Here is a 19,102-nt window from a genome sequence, read left to right on the forward strand (position 1 = left end):
GAATCTCCTAAATTAGATAGCTTAATCTGGTGCGTAGGTTAGGAAAGACCCTTACACATAAAATGCTGAACGCATCGCTTTCAGGTTTTCTTCTGATGGTGGTTTTCTTTTGTCAAATCCAGCCCCTAATATTCGATTGAGCAAACAACAAATATTAGGCAGGAAAAAGTGAAATTTCAATAGCCTTGTGTCTCAGATTATATCTGGAAGAAATCCAAAGAATTCGGAACTTGATTTCTTGCCAAGAACAGGAGACAAACAACTCAAAGCCGTAATTGAAACTACTTGTAGTTATCTAACACTATTTCTATCTTTTGCCTTCCATTTCAAACCCTATACGCTAAACAATCCGAATACCCCTCTGGTTCCTGAGCGTCTTTTGCCCAAAGCGACTGCCTAAGTTCCCTTGAGACTAACCGATACTACTATGACCGTCAAGAACTGGAAAAAAAGAAAAAGAAGAAGAAGAAGAAAAGGAAAGGAAAGGAAAGAAAAGAAAAGAAAAAGCGGGGCGGGGAAAGAAACCTCAGAAAATTAAACTTATTTCTAACTAAGTACCAAATAAAAGAGGCTTCAGAAAAGGGGGTGTAGCTCAGCGGTAGAGCGCGTGCTTTGCATGCATGAGGCCCCGGGTTCGATCCCCGGCATCTCCACTGCCTGCTTTTGCTCTGGCCCAACCGTTCTAATTTATTTCTCAAACAGTATTCCTTTAGCTCACCTAACTTTTTTCTATTCTGACTACTACGGCTCATAGTAAAAACAGAACCTAATAGGTTGCCCGAATTCAAAGTGTGTTAATCATGGAAAAGCTTAATTTTAATATCCTTACATCTTAGGATAAGATATATCTGGTGGAAATCAGAAAAGTCCCAGAGACTTGATTCTTACCACTCTTATGGGAAGGCTGAAACTTTAACAATTTAGCTGCTTAGAACTGCAATGTAAACTTCATGCAGTTATTATCTGATGCTTTTTTCTAATACTTTCCTCTTGTTATAAGCTGCTACACAGTAAGAATGATAGATTCACCACTTGTGTATTTATTTGTCTCTTTTCAGTACTGTTATGGTACCTGGGACCTCACACATACTAGGCAAATGCTCTACCACTGAGCCACACCCCTCAGTCCTTAGATTCACCCTTTATAGTTAATACTACTAACAAACTGTGCCGAACTCAGAGCTTCAGAAATTTAGAGATATACCAGAGATGAGTGAGACGATGTAGCTTTTGGTGACCAAGACTTTAAATTCTCATACTCTGCTTTGTTGTGACAAAACTTTAGTCAGTTCCCTGAAGTTCTTCCCTTCTACTCTTCTGCCTTTGGGCTCTCCAAATCTGCTTTTTGAAAGGACTGAGCAAGCACTAAGAAGCAAAATGTACCCTTTATTTATCAGCTTATTCTGAAAATTGGTTGAGTGCAACAAGACACCTTTGTCATCCAATCCTGTTGGACATTTCCCCTTGCATGCCCAACTTTCCCTTAAAGGTTTCTGCTAAATTTTTGCCTAGCCCTCAGTATATAACAGGAAAGGCTTGTCTGAGTTTTGAGATAATTTAGGTTTCTAAGACTGGAGTATTCTCCATTTTGTAATAATGTAATGATCTTTCCTTATTTATCTAGATTTTTAAATTTGAAGCCCTAGGTTCAACTCTCTGTATTTTTAGTTTTTACTTTATCTGACTCAAACCTACTTTCTCAAGGAGTTCTGACTCAGCTTCTCCTTCCTTCCCTCCTTATTTATTTATTTTTTTGCAGTGCTGGGATTTGAGCCCAGAACCTTGTGCTTGCGAGACAAGCACTCTACCAACTGAGCTATATCCCCAGCCCTCTTCCCTATTTCTTGATCACATATAAAGTAAAAATACAACCCTATGTGGCAGGTGGGGGGAGCTTTTGGCACTGGGGATTGAACCCAGGGGCACTCAACCACTAAACGACATCATCAACCCTTTTTAATATTTTATTTAGGGACAGGGTCTCACTGTGTTTCTTAGGGCCTTGATAAGTTGCTAAGGCTGACTTTGAACTCACGGTCCTCCTGTGTCAGCATCCTGAGTAGCTTGGATTACAGGTGTGCACCACCATACCCAGCCTTTGCCTTTGATGCTCTCCTGTTTCTGTTTCTGTTTCTAGTTCTAGTTCTAGTCCTAGGTGGTCAGGCTCACCATCACCAAAGGCAATTAAGGCAGTTGGCAAGGGAAGGAGGAAAAGGAAAACCAGCATTCTTTCACAAGCTTTCTGGATCATGTTTTGATGGCAGTTCAAAAAAACTCTTTGCTGAGTCCTATATACCAAAGATTTTCTTCCGTTTTTTTTTTTCTAAAAGTTTTATAGCTTTATATCTCTATCCATGATCCATTCTGAATTAATATTTGTGTAAGGTGTGGAATGTAGGTTGAGATTCCACTCATTTATTTAGTCATGATTCATTTATGTTTATCTGGATGCCCAACTGCTCCAGCACCATTTCCTGAGAAGTCTATTTTTACTCCATGGAATCACTTCAACAACTTTGTCAAAAAATGGTTGGGAATATTTGTGTGGGTTTATTTCTCCATTCTACTTGATTGACCTATGTGTCTGTCTATCTATCAATAGCATACAGTTTTAATTACTGTAGTTATACCATAGTCTTGAAAACAGGTAGATTGATTCCTCTTCCTCCTCCTCCTCCTCCTCCTCCTCCTCCTCCTCCTCCTTTTTCTTCTTCTTCTTCTTCTTCTTCTTCTTCTTCTTCTTCTTCTTCTTCTTCTTCTTCTTCTTTCTCTCTCTCTCTCTCTCTCTCTCTCTCTCTCTCTCTCTCTCTCTCTGGAACTGAGGATTGAAACCAGGAGTGTTTTACCACTGAATCACATCCTCAGTCCTTTTTATTTTGTGACAAGGTCTTGCTAAATTGCCTGGGCTGACCTGGATCCTTCTGCTTCAGCCTCCGGAGTTGTTGGAATTATAGGCCAGTGCCACCGCATCAGGTTTTCCCCCATATTCTTTTTTTTTTTTTTTTTTTTTTAAGGCACTAAAATTTTCTGTTTATTTGTAACTTTTACATAACTTATACACATGACATAACAAGAAACTACATCAGTACTGACAAATGAATTTTACTGTAATGTAGGAAGTGAATATTTTCAACATGATATTTATCAATGACAAAAATCAATGTTTAAGTCATTCTTCCATTCAGATACTCACTAATAACCTTTGTTTCATAAATCACACTCTAAATTAAGATGAGAACATTGGGAATATATTAAATATCACATTTAGTATGTTCTATGGGTTTTTGTATTTCCTCTCAAGTCCTTAATTAGTTATTTGAATTCCTTGACTTTCTGTATAAATTTTAGAATACTTTTGTCTATAGCTACAAAATGTCTTGCTGGGATTTTGAAAGGAATTTCATCAAACCTATATATATCATCCAGACATGGTGGTGCACTCCTGTAATCCTAGTGACTTGGGAGGCTTAGGCAGGAAAATTGGGAGTTCAAAGCCAGTCTCAGCAAGTTGGGAGGCCCTAAGCAACTCAATTGAGATCCTGTGTCTAAATAAAATACAAAAATGGGTTGATGATGTGGCTCAGTGGTTGGGTGCCCCTGGGTTCAGTCCCCAGTATCCAAAACAAAACAAAAAAACTACATATCAATTTGGGGAGAATTGCCATCTTTACCATGTTGAGTTTGTGTTTTTCTATTTATTTAGATTTTGGTTATTATTTAATTTTTAGAAAATAAATCTTACACGTATTTGATTAGATTGGAATCTAAATACTTCTTTTTCTTTTGTCAGAGATTATGTGTCGTGTTGTTTTTTGGTAGTGCTTGGAATGAAGTCCACGGTCTCACGTACACAAGATAAGCATTCAACCACTGAGTCACATTCCAAACGGTCAAGAAGATTTGTCCTTGTTTTCTTTTAGGAGTATAACAATTTGTGGTCTTAGGTTAAAATCTTTAATCCATCTTTAATTGATTTTTGTTCTGTCTTTCCACCTGGATCTACATCCCCTCTGCAGCATTCACAGGACTTGTTTTTGTGTTCTCCAGCTCTACTTTTGGTCTTTTTGGCAGCTTCATAGTCAGAGACGGACTTTTACAGAGGGGAAAATTTGAAGACATATTAGAAGATTCAATATGGAAATCTTCCCTCAAGGGGACTGGAACCAACACAAAGACAGCTAAAAGCAGTCTTTGTAAGGGCACGACTGTAGGAAACATGCATTTCTCCTTCTAGAGCAGCTCCCAGAACAGATTCAATTCAGGGGTTTGGGAAACAGAAGTTAAGGAGTCTTTACCCTACCAGGACTTAGAGCACCACCTTTGAACCAAAAAGTAAATCACTAATATGAAATCGCTCAGCTCTCACCTGTGGGGGTGTAGCTCAGTGGTAGAGCGCGTGCTTAGCATGCACGAGGCCCTGGGTTCAATCCCCAGCACCTCCATTCTTGGTGTTTTCTTTCACAGCTCTCCCGATTTCTACATTTGGAAAATTACAATTTTGTTTCAAAATTTTCTCTAACCTCAGTACTTTCCCTACTCACAGCAAAGGTAAACTGATACCCATTTCAATGGACCTTGACTCTCTTTGGGTCTCCTATCCTGCTTTTGCATAATAAAGCCCTTTAACTGAAATAAAAGAGGCTTCCAGCTCAGTATCTCCTGAAAGCAAAGCAACAAGGATGCCAGCCGCAGAAGACTCGTTCTTCTTTCCTGTCATTTCTCATTATTATTAAGAAGCAAAGAAGAAAATGACAGAAAGAGTCGGGGGAAAAAAGGTTTTTGGGAAAATTTCTTTAGATCTCTCCTTCTCCCTGTCCCAGTTGAATTTGTGTCAGTGGACCGACTGCAACCTCAGAAGAAAAAATTCCTTCTCTTTTTCCTTTCCCCACGTTCCTGCACTTTCACCACACAGAATCTTGGCTGGTCGGATAACCAGTCATGGAGCGCCGCTGACCACAGTTTTCTCTCGGTGGAGGACTGTTTAGGACGCTGTCAAAAGCAACGACGCTTCTGTCGAAACTCGGAGGCTGTCAAAGTTGAGAAAAGTATTTCCAGAGATAGAGCTGATAGTCGATCTCAAAGTCATGCCAGCGGGCAATAAGTGTCCCGCCTTCCTGTAGGACAAACACTTTTAGTCCACTTCCTTTGAAGGAAGGGACCCTCTGGCTTCCAGGATCTGAAGACCTAGCAAAGGAGATGAGGCCATGCGGGCGCCTTCAGGGTCATCCAGATTGTACTTACCGGTAACGACCTAGCTTCAAGCTCTCTTTCACCCCTGCTCCTCTTGTTCCTCCTGGTCAATCACCCACCTCCCCCAGTTTCCCAGTTTTCTTCACTATCTCCCTTTGTCACCATTTTTTCTGCTTTTTCCTAACTAAAATTTCCTCCGCAGCTCAAGTCACTCCAATTCCTACAGTTCCACTTCACAGGCTAGCTTTCTTAACCTGGATGATAATTAACAGAGGGGTGGGAGGAGGAGAGACTTTTCAACTATACAGATCCCCATCCTTCAGCCCATCGAGTAATTCTCAGTCCTCTGAAGAGCTATAAGGTGGAAATTCAGTTCTCCCATTCAGGAACCAATGTATTCTGATCTAAAAATTTTAAACTCTGTATTAAAGGGTTGCTTCTGGCTGTGTTATTCACCACTTTACTTTTAAGCATCCTTTGGACTCTTAAGTGTTCATTTTAGGGATTTTCCAGTTCTTATTGAACTTCACTCAGTCTTTCCAGGGTTGAAATGGGAGACAACTAGAGCTGAGTAGGAAACAGAAAATTGATGTATACCTAGTTTATTCTGGCATTCAGGAAGATAGGACTTTTGCACAGGTAAGAAAAAACATTAGAATGAAAATTTCTAGTAAAAGAGAAGACAATGATTTAGGATGACCCTCCAAAACTCACATGTGAACCTGGCCCTGTGGTAGAAGCCTGTAATCCCAGCAACTCAGAAGTCTGAGGCAGGAGGATCACAAGTGAGAGGCCCCAAGCAAGTTAGGGAGATCCTGTCTCAAAAAAAGAAAAAGGCTGGGGCTGTAGCTCAGTGGTAAAGCACTCCTGGGTTCAATCCAAGTACGGTCAATCAATCATATGTGAACATATTTGGATACCCCAAATCTTGACAAGCATCTATTCTTCCTGCCACCGTGATGGCAGAGGTTAGAGAATCTGTCCATGGAGTAGAAATGAGAAGGTTTTACAAAAGTTTAATTTGCTTAGCAGTCCTTGCTCTTCCTCCAAGATGCCTCTTTTAAGTTTCTATGTGAGTCTTAGAAACATAACTGCAGTATATCCAAGTCAAAGCCACTGCCTGGTTTCAAGACCAAGATGCTCCACTGGAAAGTTTTTGAGAGGATTTACTGTCTATGACAGCTTTAACTTATGTTTTTCATTTGGGACCTGTATTTCTTTATCCATCTAGACATAAATTCCCCAAGGCAATTTTCCAGTTTCTGTTGTTTTGTACCCTCCACCTAGCATTTCTCACCTGGGCTGACAAGCTAAAGTTGTGAATGAGTGGTGGTGGTGGAAATTCATGATACCTCAGAGACTATCTGGTAAAGGAGAAGCACATTTGGAGTTCCTGAAGCCCCTTGAATTAACATTGCCTGTGCATGTCCCTGACTGAGGATTCAAGGTCCTAGAGTTTAGGGTTTTCCATTTTTCTTGGAAAAATGTGTTCAGAATATGTATTTCTTTGCTCCATTTCTTTATGGAAACTTCTTACATTCCATAGTTTTTGACAGCTGCCCAAAAGATTCCCTGAGGTGTTAAAAGGGCTCCAGACTCTATTAGTGATATTATAAAGATCAAGAGGGAAAAGATGCCTTGGCATTTGTGCTTGACAAAATGGAAGATGGTCCAAGTTGTTTTTTGCTGCCTTATTCAGGAACCAAAGGAATGAGAATCAAAAAGAAATGAAGCTCATTCACTTAGTATTTGTTGATAATTTAAACAGCTTCTTGACCACAACATTCCTGACAGGGATAGCCCAGAAATGGCCCTGGTAGAGGTCTCCATGGTTTAGCTGATTAAAGCTTAATCCTAAGTTTCAGTCCCAGAGGGAACTTTGCTTGTAATTGATTCTTGCTTCTTCTCCAGATCCTCGAGGAATATGCTTTTAGCTTCTCCAAAATAAAGAAATTCAATGTCCTTTTTTAAAAAAACTGACTTCACATTGAAAAATGTGGTAATACAAAAGACAGTATGCAAACAAAGGCTTTGGTGAAGAAAAATGGAACCGTACATGATTTGTATAGAAAATAAAATGCAGAACATATGCCATATGTTATGCCATAGTTTTGATGAACTCCTTAACTTGGATTTGGAACTCCAAGCAACTTATGCTTATATTCTTATTCCCCACACAACCTTTGGCCATACCTGCCTTTGGGACCTTTATGGTGAAACCATAATTATTATTAATTCATTAAAAGATTTCAGAATAAAAAAGTTCAGTGAGGTTTTGTTGTTGTTATTGTTTTGGTTTGGTTTAGGAAAGTAAGGAAAAGTAAGGAAAATAATTTGCCAGTGCTTTTGATATTTTATTTCAGAATGTTGTACATGTTGGGGTTGAAGAATAGTGAGGAGTTGGTGAGTGTCTCCTATTACATATTGTTTATATTTCCTGTGAAACTTGATTTAATATGGAATTGAAATAACCATTGCAAAATCCAAGATCAACCTTTAAAATCTGTTGGTAGTTGTCTGGATATAAGTTGTAACCTATTTCGACCACCAAGAGACAGTTCTCTTCAGTCTTCCAAAATATTTTTTAAATGTTTGCGTGGCAAAGGCTTCTCTAATTGCCACCTTCCATTTGGCCAATGTTGGCTTACCCAGAAAAAGTTGGAACCTAATACTTCACCCTTCTGTTGCTTGTGTCCTACTCTCTAAGGATGAAGAGGTAGAGGAGGGAACCGGGAGGAGAAAAGAGTAAGGAAACTCATAAGAAGCTTTTCTGCTCCTTTGCCAAACACAATCCGTACACATAAAACTGAGACACAAGGAAAAATTTCTTGGATCTGCTCATTTTTTCTCCATTCCTTTGTTGTCCTGCTTTTTAGTCATACTGCCAAGTGGAAACTAGAGTGAATAGGTCTATTAATGTGGCTTCAGACTTCATGATCTCTTCTGGAGAGATTTTCATAGATGGATTCATTTCTTTTCTTTCCTTTTTTCCTTCTGTAGAGTCCCATGTCTTGGAAGACACTAAGGTTTACAGAATAGAAATGGCATAACTAATTGTAAACAACTAATTCGGGGGGGGGGGGTCTCTCCTTAAATAGGAATAGAAGTAAAGTGTGGAAATGGAAAAGCCTTGAGTGGAGGAGCCGGGGTTTGAACCCGGGACCTCGTACATGCGAAGCACGCGCTCTACCACTGAGCTACACCCCCGCCTGTATGCTGATTTCAAAATCATCTATAAAATGTTAATACCGTTTTCAGCTTTTGTTGTTGGAAAAAGTTCGCTGGATTAAATTATTAGTGAAATTATTAACCTGGTACTATCTGGTGGCTTTACTAGCACTCTAAAGATTTTGGTCTGAATGACACCGTTTCTGATCTTAGGACTTTGTCATATTTGTCAGCCTGCTCCACTGTCTTCTTGACTGCGTTCAAGTTACTTGCCCCCACCAGGAAAAAAAAAATCTTTCCACCACAAATCTCCAGCAATACTGACTCGAACGAAGTGCTTCTCAGTTGAGAGGCGACCGCCCGCCTTAGTTGAACTGGAAAGTTGAACTGCACATCACATTGGGTTGGGTGCAGAGTCAGCATCTATTTTACAACTGACTCGATCTTCACTCACGCATCACGAATTCTGGAATTGTCCTTAATTTTGGCTCCACACCACCATCTCTAACCATCCCTTCAGGATTTCAAGAAAAGAATTCACCAAGATCCCACGCATTTTATTAATTCCTTCTTCTCTGTACTGGGGACCAAAGCGTGAACCTTACACACGGTGGAGTAACTTTGAATAACTGACTTTTTTCAGACCGAGAAAAGGAAAAAGGCATCAGCAAACATAAGGCGGCGTAGTAAAGTTGGGGGACCCAGCAGAGCTATCACAATAGAAGACCCTGCTGGACACATACAGTAGACACTATAAAGACTAAAGCCAAAGCGTCTTGGCAATCTTCACAGATTGCCATCATTCAATTCGAAAACGCAAGGGCACCCTGGAAAACATGAAGCGGTTGTATTGGATGGCCAGGGAAGAGCAGAAGCAAAGTCTTGTTCTCTCACTGGGATGTTTTCGGCTTTGGCGGATGACCTCCATAAAGAGTTCCAGGTCTTATGTGCTTCTGTTTCAGGATCTTTGATATGATATTGACGGAAGTATTCCAGCAAGGTTTGAATGTAATGGTTTAAAATATTGAATATTAGTACTGATGGGTGAAGATAGGAAAATTAAAGGCACGCAATTCCGATTCCTCTTAAAGCTCCCCCGACCCGTTCCCTCAGGAAATTACACACTGGAACTAGAAGAGCCTGGGCTCACACTTGTACTGATGGTAAATTGTTGGATGCCAGCAACAGGTGGTGTTGGGGAAACTACATCGCCATCTATCACCCTGTTCAAAGTCAACACAAAATGGATCAGAGATCCAAATATAAGATAATAAACTGCAAATGTGAGAAGAAAAAATAGGGAAAACACTTCAACACATAGGCACAGGTAAAAAACCTTTTGAATAGGACCCCTATTGTACACAAACTAAAAGAAAGAGTCAACAAGTGGGATGCCAACACTTTAAAAGGCTCTGTATAGCAAAGGGAAAAAACAAAAAACCAAGCAAGGAGTAAACTGCCAGAATGTGAGAAAATCTTTGCCAGCTATATATTTTTTTCCAACAAAGGATTATTACCCAGAACATATAAAGAACTCAAAAAGTTCAACATTAAAAAAGCAAATAATCCAAACAATATATGAACAAAGAAACCAAAATGACACTTCTCAAAAGAAGCACAAATGGCCAACAATTACATGAAATATGTTCAACATCTTTAATAACCTTTAGGGAAATGCAAATAAAAATTACAATGAGATGCCATCTCACTCCAATCAGAATGGCAATCATCAAAAATACAAATAACAATGAATAATGAGGATGCAGGGGGAAAGTACTTTCATGTACTGTTGATAATAGAGGTTTCTCAAAAAACTATGGAAATCAGTGTAGAGAGAGGTGTCTCAAAAAACTAAAAATTGAACTACCATACGATCCAGAGATACCACTCCTGGTACTTATCCAAAAGAATTAAAGACAGCATACTTTATAGATACATGCATACCCATATTTATCACAGCACAATTCACAATAGCCAAGTTATGAATTCAGCCTAGGCATCGATCAACAGTTGAATGGATAAAGAAAATGTGGTGTTTATACATGATGGAGTTTTATTCAGTTATAGAGAAGAACCAAATTATGTCATTTGCAAGAAAATGGATGGAAGTGGAGACCATAATTTTGAACCAAATAAGTCAGACTCAGAGACATGTCATATGTTTTCTCTTATAAGTGGAAGGTACAGGGAAAGAACAGGGGAAAAAAAGGATCACCATGAATGTTGAAGGGTGACTGTTGAAGGGGAGAGGGAGGGAATCAGGAGGACAGAGGAGGGTACAGTAGGGGGGGGTTATCGGGAGTGAAATTGACCAAGTTTTGTTTTGTTTACATTGGTACTTCTCAATTATACAGAATGATTGTTTTCATTGTGACATTTGTGACATAATTGAGAAGTATCAATGTAAAAAAAAAAAAATTGGGGAATAAGACATCAGAATTAACAAACAGCCAAAACACATACTTGTGGAGGTGCTGGGTATCGAACCCAGGACCTCATACATGCAAAGCATGTGCTCTACCACTGAGCTACACCCCCACACAGATAAATGTTCTCTCTCATTTTATCTGTATTAGGAAATATGATGCACATTTTCTGTATTTTTTGGAAAGTTTTTTATTTTTTTCCCCTTTCTCTTTTCTTTCCTTCCCTTTATTTCTCTTTTACCCCTTTGCAGCCATGCTCAGAGAGTAATGGAATTCTAGACCAAATTGCCTTTCTTGCCAGCAATCTATAAGACCAAGATATCTGTCCCTGAAAAATCTAGGAAGCACTATGTACAAAATTTATTCTATATACAAAATTAAAATCACATTTTCTTATTTCCAATCGAATTGTTTCCCTCAATTTCATATCTTGAGAACTGTCTTCACATTGACAAATCCAGAAAAGAGGATGAGAGAGAGAACATGCTGATAATTTCAACTCTTTTCCCATTCCTTCCTGCCTCTGCATTCCCAAGCAGCCAGTGATCTAATTGCTGTCACTGTACATTAGTTTGCACTTTCTAGAGTTAATTATGTTTCAACAATAGTGTACACTTTTCAGGTTGGACTGAAAATGTCCTAGGAGTACATGAATTGTCAGTTGATCTGAAATACAATAATTTCTCTCTTGGTGTAGCAATTAAACAGGGTCTAGTTTGGTGATTTCAGATTTACTTTTCAGTGGATTTTCTCCTACCAACTATTAGGTTTTCTAAACTAGAGAAACTGACAGCATTTCAAGCTCTATTATGGAGCTTGGCTACCTATGAGAGTATTGTTGGGTAGTAGAATGTGTACTTAAAATGTATGTGTTTTCCATTTCATTTCCTGGATCCTTCTTCTCTTTAGCTCTTCATCAACACCCTCTCCTTTTTTCACATTTCTCTACTGGCATAAATATGATACAATGGACTTCCATTAGTGCTGCGCCAGTTGTACTCCATAAACTTCTGCACCATCCAGGACAAAAGACTAGGGCAAAAAAGTAGATGAAAGAGGATAAAGAAACAGTTTACTGGTAATCATCTCCAGGAGAGAATTCTGACTTCACAGAAATTAACCTTGGGTTCCATTTCTTAGCACCTTTGAAGATTATAAAAGACAAAAAGAACTAAAAGAGGAGAAAAAATAATGAGCTCAAGAAATATTTTCCTTAGTTTTTAAAATTTTCTGAACTGTGTTGGGTTAATCGATAGGATGTAGAAGAACAACAGAAAGGCCTTCTTTGAATGTGTCACAATTTTTGTCTGCTTCTTCTAGGGATCCATCCAAAGCTGCCAGGAATTGGATCCTACCAGTATGCATGGGAGACAATAGATTTCCAAATTTTTCTGGATGTATAAGTACATTGGATGGTAAACAACTTCTAAGAAACTTTAATCTGCAACTTTCTAAAAAGTCAAAAACAAAGTATTGAAAGGGAGATGGAAGAAAGTCTTTGAATCAGATGAACAAGGGTAGCTCGGTTGGGAGGGCATCGGACTAAAGATCTAAAGGTTCCTGGTTCAATCCCTGATCTTGGCAAAAGTAAGTTCTTGTCTGAAAAGTTTGCCTGAAAGGCTACTGAGCCTGTCTTGCTTGAATTATGTCTTTGAATTTGTGCTTTGTAGAGTTTGAAGACACCCTAGCAAAAGGGAATGAGTAGAAGATGTGTTTATATTCCCATATACACAGAGAGAGATCTTGATATCCTGTGAGCTTTGGTGTGCAAAATAAAGATGACCTAAATTTATGCTGAGAATTAACAATTTTAGTTCATAGCAAATTTAAAAGATGCTGTGAGAGGCCAGGGGAAAGAAAAATAGGCTGAGGGGACTGGGGAGATAGCTCATTTGGTAGAGTGCTTGCCTTGCAAGCACAGGGCCATGGGTTCAATCCCCAGCACACACACACACACACACAAATAGACTGAGAAAGAAAGGAAAAACAATATATTTTAATACCTTTAATGGCACCTTTCTCTTGCTTTTTGATTAAGGAACCTCATATTTTCATTTTGTACTGGGCCTGCACATGGTGTAGGAGGCCCTAATTGGTATTAAATTGACATTCATAGCATGCTTTCACAAATTTCTTGAAGACATCTGAACCTAGTCACACCTATAGTTGAATTTTTTAAATTATTATTTCCTTTTGTCTCACATTTTTATTGTTGCATTATAGTTGTACATAACAATGGAATTTGTTGCTACTTATTGATATATGCCCACAATATAACAGTATAATTTGACCAATATCATGCCCCAGCACTTCCCCTCTCCCTGTCTGTCTTCCATCCCTTGGTCCCTTTCCTCTACTGATCTCCCTTTGATTGCCATGAGGTCCCCCCCTGCCTTTCTTTTCCTCTTTCCTCTCTAGCTTCCATATATGAGAGAAAACATACATCCCTTGACCTTCTGAGTTTGATTTATTTTGCATAACAATGGTTTCTAGTTCCATCCATTTTTCTGCAAATGACATAATTTTATTTCTTTTATGGCTGAATAATACGCCATTGTGTATACATACACCACATTTTCTTTATCCATTCAACTGTTGATGGACACTTTGGCTGGTTTCATAGTTTCATATTGTGAATGATGTTGCTATAAACATGGGTATGCATGTATCACTGTAGTATGATGACTTTAATTCCTCAGGATAAATACCAAGAAGTGGTATAGCTAGGTCATTTGGTGGGTTCATGCCTAGTCTTTTGAGAAACTTCCTTACTTATTCCCATAGTGGTTGTACTAATTTACAATTCACCAGCAGTGTAATAGTATTCCTTTTTCTCCATATTCTCTCCAGCATTTATTATTATTTGTATTCTTGATGACTGCCATTCTGATTGGTATGAGATGACATCTTAGTGTAGTTTTGATTTGCATTTCCCTAATTGCTAATGATGTTGAACATTTTTTTCATATTTGTTGGCTATTTGTATTTCTTCTTTTGAGAAGAAATGACTGTTTAATTCATTGGCCCATTATTAATTGGGTTATTTCTGGGGTAAAGTTTTCTCAATTCTTTATACATCTAAATATCAATCCTCTGTCAGAAGAGTAATTAGCAAAGATTTTTCTCCCATTTTTTAGGTTCTCTCTTCACATTCCTAATTGTTTCCTTTGCTGGGCAGAAGCTTTTTAATTTCATGCCATTCCATTTATTAACTCTTGGCATTATTTCCTGAACTTCAAGGGTCCTACTGAAAAAGGTGTTGCCTCTGCTTGTGTACTGGGGTGTTGACCCTATGTTTTCTTCTAGGAGTTGCAGTTTCTGGTATAATTCCTAGGTCTTTGATTCACTTTGAGTTGATTTTTGTACAGGGTGAGAGATAAGGGTCTAGTTTCATTCGTTTACCTATGGATAACCAATTTTCCCAGCACCATTTGTTTCAAAGGCTGTCTTTTCTCCAATATATGTTTTTGCACCTTTATTAAGGATCAGATGACTGTATTAGGATCAGATGACTGTATTTGTGTGGGTTTGTCTCTGCGTCTTCTATTCTGTTCAATTAGTCTATGTGTCTGTTTTTATGCCAGTACCATGCAGTTTTTGTTACCATAACTCTGTAGTATAATTTGAAGTCAGGTTCTGTGATGCCTTTTTTTTTTTTTTTTTTTTTTTTTGCTTGGAAATGCTTTGACTGTTCTGGGTCTTTTATTCTTCTAGAACTGCGTTTTTTAATTCTGTGGTGAAGGTCTTTGGTATTTTCATGGGGATTTCATTGAATCTGTATATCACTTTTGGTAGTATGGCCATTTTAACAATATTATTTCTGCATATCCATGAACATGGGAGGTCTTTCCATCTTCCAAGGCTTTCAGTTCTTTCTTAACTGTTCTATAGTTTTCATTGTAGAGGTCTTTCACTTCCTTTGTTAGATTTATTCTTACCTATCTTATTTGAGGCTATTGTGAATGGAATTGTTTTCCTGATTTCTTTCTCAGAGATTCATTGTTGGTATGTAGGAAAGCTATTGATCTTTGCATGTTGATTTTGTAACCTGCTACTTTGCCAAATTCATTAACTGTAGTAGTCTTTTGGTGGAGTTGTTTTGTTTTGTTTGAATCTTCTAGGTAAAGTATCATATAATCTGCAAACAGTGATAATTGGACTTCTTCATTTCCTATTTTTATTCTTTTTGTTTCCTTCTTCTATCCAATTGATTTGGCTAGAATTCTACCACTGTATTAAATAGGAGTGGTCAGAATGGACATCCTTCTCTTGTCCCAGATTTTAAAGAAAATGCTTTCAGTTTTTCCCCACTTACTATGAGGTTGAGGTAGGCTCCTCCTATCCCTAGTTTCTTCAGTGTTTTTATGATGAATTGATGCTGGATTTTCTCGAATGCCTTCTTTCTGTCTATTGAGATGACTAAGTGATTATTGTTAATCCTATTTATGTGATGAATTACACTTATTGATTAGCATATATTAAAGAATCCTTGTGTTACGGAGTGCGCAAGAATTACAAACAACCACACTTATTGAGCCAAATCGAAAGGACAAAAAAAGGTACTTTAATGAGCATGCCAAGCAAGCAGCTGGGAGCAGGCTAACATCTCAAAGAACTCCCAGCACCTGAATTTTGGAAATAGAATTTATAAAGGCAAACACCAAAAAAACCACAAGAACAATTGAAGCACACGTAGGTCAGAAAGACCCTGTTGAGACAGTTATTTTAATTACATGAGAGAATTGTTTTGATTATACATTTCAGAGTCATTTTGTAATATATCAGGGCCATAGTCAGGGACATGGGAAGGTCCTACTGCACTGTCAACATAGATACAGCTTCAGGAGGCTGAAAAGAAAATATTTTAAGCAAGCATAAAATGGAGTCAGGTCGAACAAAATGGCATTACTTTGGTTCTTTTCCATTTCACTTGCATCTCTGTAATAAAACCAACTTGATTGTGGTGTACAATCTTAAATGTTGAACACGATTTGCTAATATTTATTAAGGATTTTTGCATCTAAATTCATCAGGAATGAACTATATCTATAGTTTTCTTTCCTTGATGTCTCCTTATCTGATTTCGGTGTGATATAATTGAATTTTAATCTCTAGATCACTAGCAGGTATCATATTAAAATCCACATCCACAGTCAATAATCTGTTTCTGAACTTTAATTGGTAGTTCTTAGCTCTTCCTATGAAATGAAGACTAGAATTCCTGAAATAACACTACACAGCAAAAACCCAACGGTAGATGAGGTGTGGAAAACGAAATAGGGTAGAAAGGATACTTTAATGTCTGATCTTTTCTTTTTTCATACAGTTCTGCATTGTGCAAATGTTCCAAAATCAGTTCCATTTTTTTCCCTAAGCCTTTTGGAACCTCTTTTGTCCCAAGTCTGGGGTGGAAGGGAGCCATCAAGGGTAGAAAAAATGAACTACACCAACATTAGAACAAACTTCCCAAAGGCTGAACTCTAAGGCCCTGCAGGATTCCCAGCCCAGGATCTCCTGTTTACTAGATTGGCGCTTTAACCAACTAAGCCACGGAGCCCACAGAAAGTGCTTTCTCTTTACTTTTAGCAGAGAGTAGTGGACCCATAATGCTTTTAAAGAAAGTCAGTAATATCTAAATCTAAGGAATAGCTGAGAACATTATAAAGATTCCTGAACCTACTATTCAACTCCTAAATCAATTAAAAATAAGTAGGGATGGGCAAGAATCTTAATGATTTAAAATCCTCCCTGATGATTCTGGTCAGCCAGGTTTAGGAACCACCTATAAAGTGCAATGAGTAAATGTGAATAGGGTGAAATACTGTAAACATCACTGGAAATAGGAAGTTGGGGAGTGGAGGAACAAGCAGAAGGATGCCTGGAGTCTTGAGGAAGTTAGGCAGCAGGGTTTGAGGGAGGGGGAAGAACCACCCAGAACAGCCTGAGGGAAGAGGGCTTGTGCAGGTTTTCCAAAACATCTAGTATTGGAATGTTCAAGTTCCCTGTTTCTCCTGTGCTTCCTACAAGTAAATGGGAAGCAAAGAGACCCGCCTTACCTTTAGAGAAGTTGACTGAAGCATCCTTCCTACCCAAATGTGGCTTGTTTTTCCCAAGACCTTTCAGGTGGAAATCATATGACCATTCTAGTTTGAATAGGAAGGCTGAACACTATAAGGGCACTACTGAGATTTCATATGTTGTTTTCCCCTACAGTAGCCATTAGTTTGATGGCTCTCAAAGAGTCACAGGAAAACCTGATTGTCCTGATCATGCACTTATGGCAAAAGCAACTGTGGTGTGTCAAAAAAAAAAAAACAAAAAAAACAAACAAACAAAAAAAAACTAAACCAGCAGCTCTGGGTTTGAGCATCACTAACAGGTGGAAGAAGTTGATTTTTAAAGCCTTCTGGTTAGAATGCAAAGCAAAGTTTGTGTTTTCCTTGAGTAAAATTCTTAGGAGAATTTGAATCCCTGTACCTACTTATCTCAGATGGTAAAGGATCAGACTTTGAATGTGAGGGTCTAACTTCCAAATCTGTCCAGGGTCCACTACACCTTAAACTTTTAGAAAGTAGTCCACTAAAAGTCAGTGTTCTCTTGAATAAACTGTTCTGGACAATTTCAATGGTGTCTTTTATTCTTATTGCGATGGCAGTCTGAAATATAGAACTGTGACTGGGGAAAGCCTTTGTCATAAAATTATTCACAACTGATTATACAGCCGCCTGTTATGATTTAGATATTAGGTGTCCCCCAAAAGCTCATGTGTGAGCAATGCAAGAACATTCAGAGGTGAAAAGATTGGGTTATGAGGGCCTTAACCCAATCAGTGAATTAATCCCCTGATGGGCATTAACTGTGTGAATGCTGGTAATGTGTGGCAGGAGGAGGTAGGCATTTGGGGGTATGCCTTTGGGGTATATATTTTGTATCCAGTGAGTGAAGTCTATCTCTCTCTGCTTCCTGAGGATCACACTTAGCCACCCTTTCACCACATGATGTTCTGCCTCACCTCAAGCCCGGAGGAATGGAGCTGCCCTTCTGTGCATAGAGACCTCTGAAATCCGTGAGCCCTCAAATGAACTCTTTCTCCTTTAAAATTGTTCTTGTCAGGTCTTTTAGTCACAGCAGCAAAAACACTGACAAACCACCCTACTAAGTCCTAACATAAGGGTTGAGACAACAGAAGGGAGACCACTCAACTAAGGGAAACCCTTGGGGTGGTTCCATAAATAAACTCAAGAATAGCTTTAAGGATGAGGAAGAGGAACCTAAATGGAGTCAGAAAGTTTAAAGGCATAGGATTAGACACTTTAGGAGTTGGGGAAGCAGAGGGAGCAATGCACCTGGAATGCAGACAAGTAATGTTAATTTGGCTTCTGTAGATATGATGGTGCCTTTTAGGGTGACAGTAAAGGGAAGAGGAAGAGTGAAATTTTCTGCTTATTGTTCAGTTCTTGGGCACATGAATGCAATTTGGGAATTTTGGCAGGGGTTAGATAGAGGAGATGAATTGAGTTTAGAATATGATAAAAGATGCCTGAAGGAGAGTCTTATTAAAATGTATACTAAACAGTCTGAATCACTGAGTCTGGAATCAGTGATTTTTCAAATGGCCATGGAGAAAAGGGACCCTGGAATGTTGGTATAGTGAGAACTTAGCAAGCAGAATTGGAAGAATAAGAGCTCATAATGGATATTTTCTGAAAACAAAAGAATGAGCTTGCAACTCTTGGAACCTGTGTGTCTCGTATTTGCTATTGTGATTCTGATACTTCCTTGAAATATCTGTAAAAGTTCTATTCCCCTTGTCCAGCTTACAACTGAGGTGACGCTTTTCTCTTCTTCCTTTGGAATTTGGTGTACTAGGAAACAGATTTCATGCCATGGTATTGAGTTTTGGCAGTGCCCTTCCATGTATGATCTTTGATCTTTATCACAAACCTTCAATAAAGTCATTGTAGCTCCTAGCACTTGGCCAAGCTAAAAATAGTAGATAAAGGGGAATTGTGATAAAAGAACTTGAACATTTTACCCTTGGATTCATAATTAGATCTGTTGTCCATCAGACTGCTGAAATCCACAGTGTGAGAGTATCCTCATTTCTATGGAAAGCAGAGATCAGAAAAGTTTCTTTCTTTAACTTTTTCAACTGTTCAATGCAATACAAGCAAATCAAGCACAACTATAACCAGTTGACACATTGATTTGCTCCCAGAGAATTTTCATTTCAGTCTGTCTAAGGCAATTGACTTCTTGTTTATGTTGAGTCTGTGATAGCGGTTAAGAACCACCAATTCTTTCTTTTTAGGTGACAA

At 38.5% G+C, this 19,102-nt stretch overlaps 4 non-coding genes across 4 annotated transcripts; 2 read left to right on the forward strand and 2 right to left on the reverse strand.

Annotated features, from left to right (window-relative positions):
* The first annotated feature begins 581 nt into the window (after positions 1-581).
* Trnaa-ugc (transfer RNA alanine (anticodon UGC)) lies at positions 582-653 on the forward strand. The gene has a single exon. It is a non-coding gene; the product is annotated as a tRNA-Ala (tRNA).
* A 3,717-nt stretch (positions 654-4,370) lies between these two features.
* On the forward strand, positions 4,371-4,442 carry Trnaa-agc (transfer RNA alanine (anticodon AGC)). Its single transcript has one exon. It is a non-coding gene; the product is annotated as a tRNA-Ala (tRNA).
* Positions 4,443-8,325: 3,883 nt separating this feature from the next.
* Positions 8,326-8,397, reverse strand: Trnaa-cgc (transfer RNA alanine (anticodon CGC)). Its single transcript has one exon. It is a non-coding gene; the product is annotated as a tRNA-Ala (tRNA).
* A 2,427-nt stretch (positions 8,398-10,824) lies between these two features.
* Trnaa-ugc (transfer RNA alanine (anticodon UGC)) lies at positions 10,825-10,896 on the reverse strand. Its single transcript has one exon. It is a non-coding gene; the product is annotated as a tRNA-Ala (tRNA).
* Positions 10,897-19,102: the final 8,206 nt, after the last annotated feature.

The sequence above is a fragment of the Sciurus carolinensis genome, chromosome 7 (genome assembly GCF_902686445.1).
Source record: "Sciurus carolinensis chromosome 7, mSciCar1.2, whole genome shotgun sequence".
Classification (NCBI taxonomy): domain Eukaryota; kingdom Metazoa; phylum Chordata; class Mammalia; order Rodentia; family Sciuridae; genus Sciurus; species Sciurus carolinensis.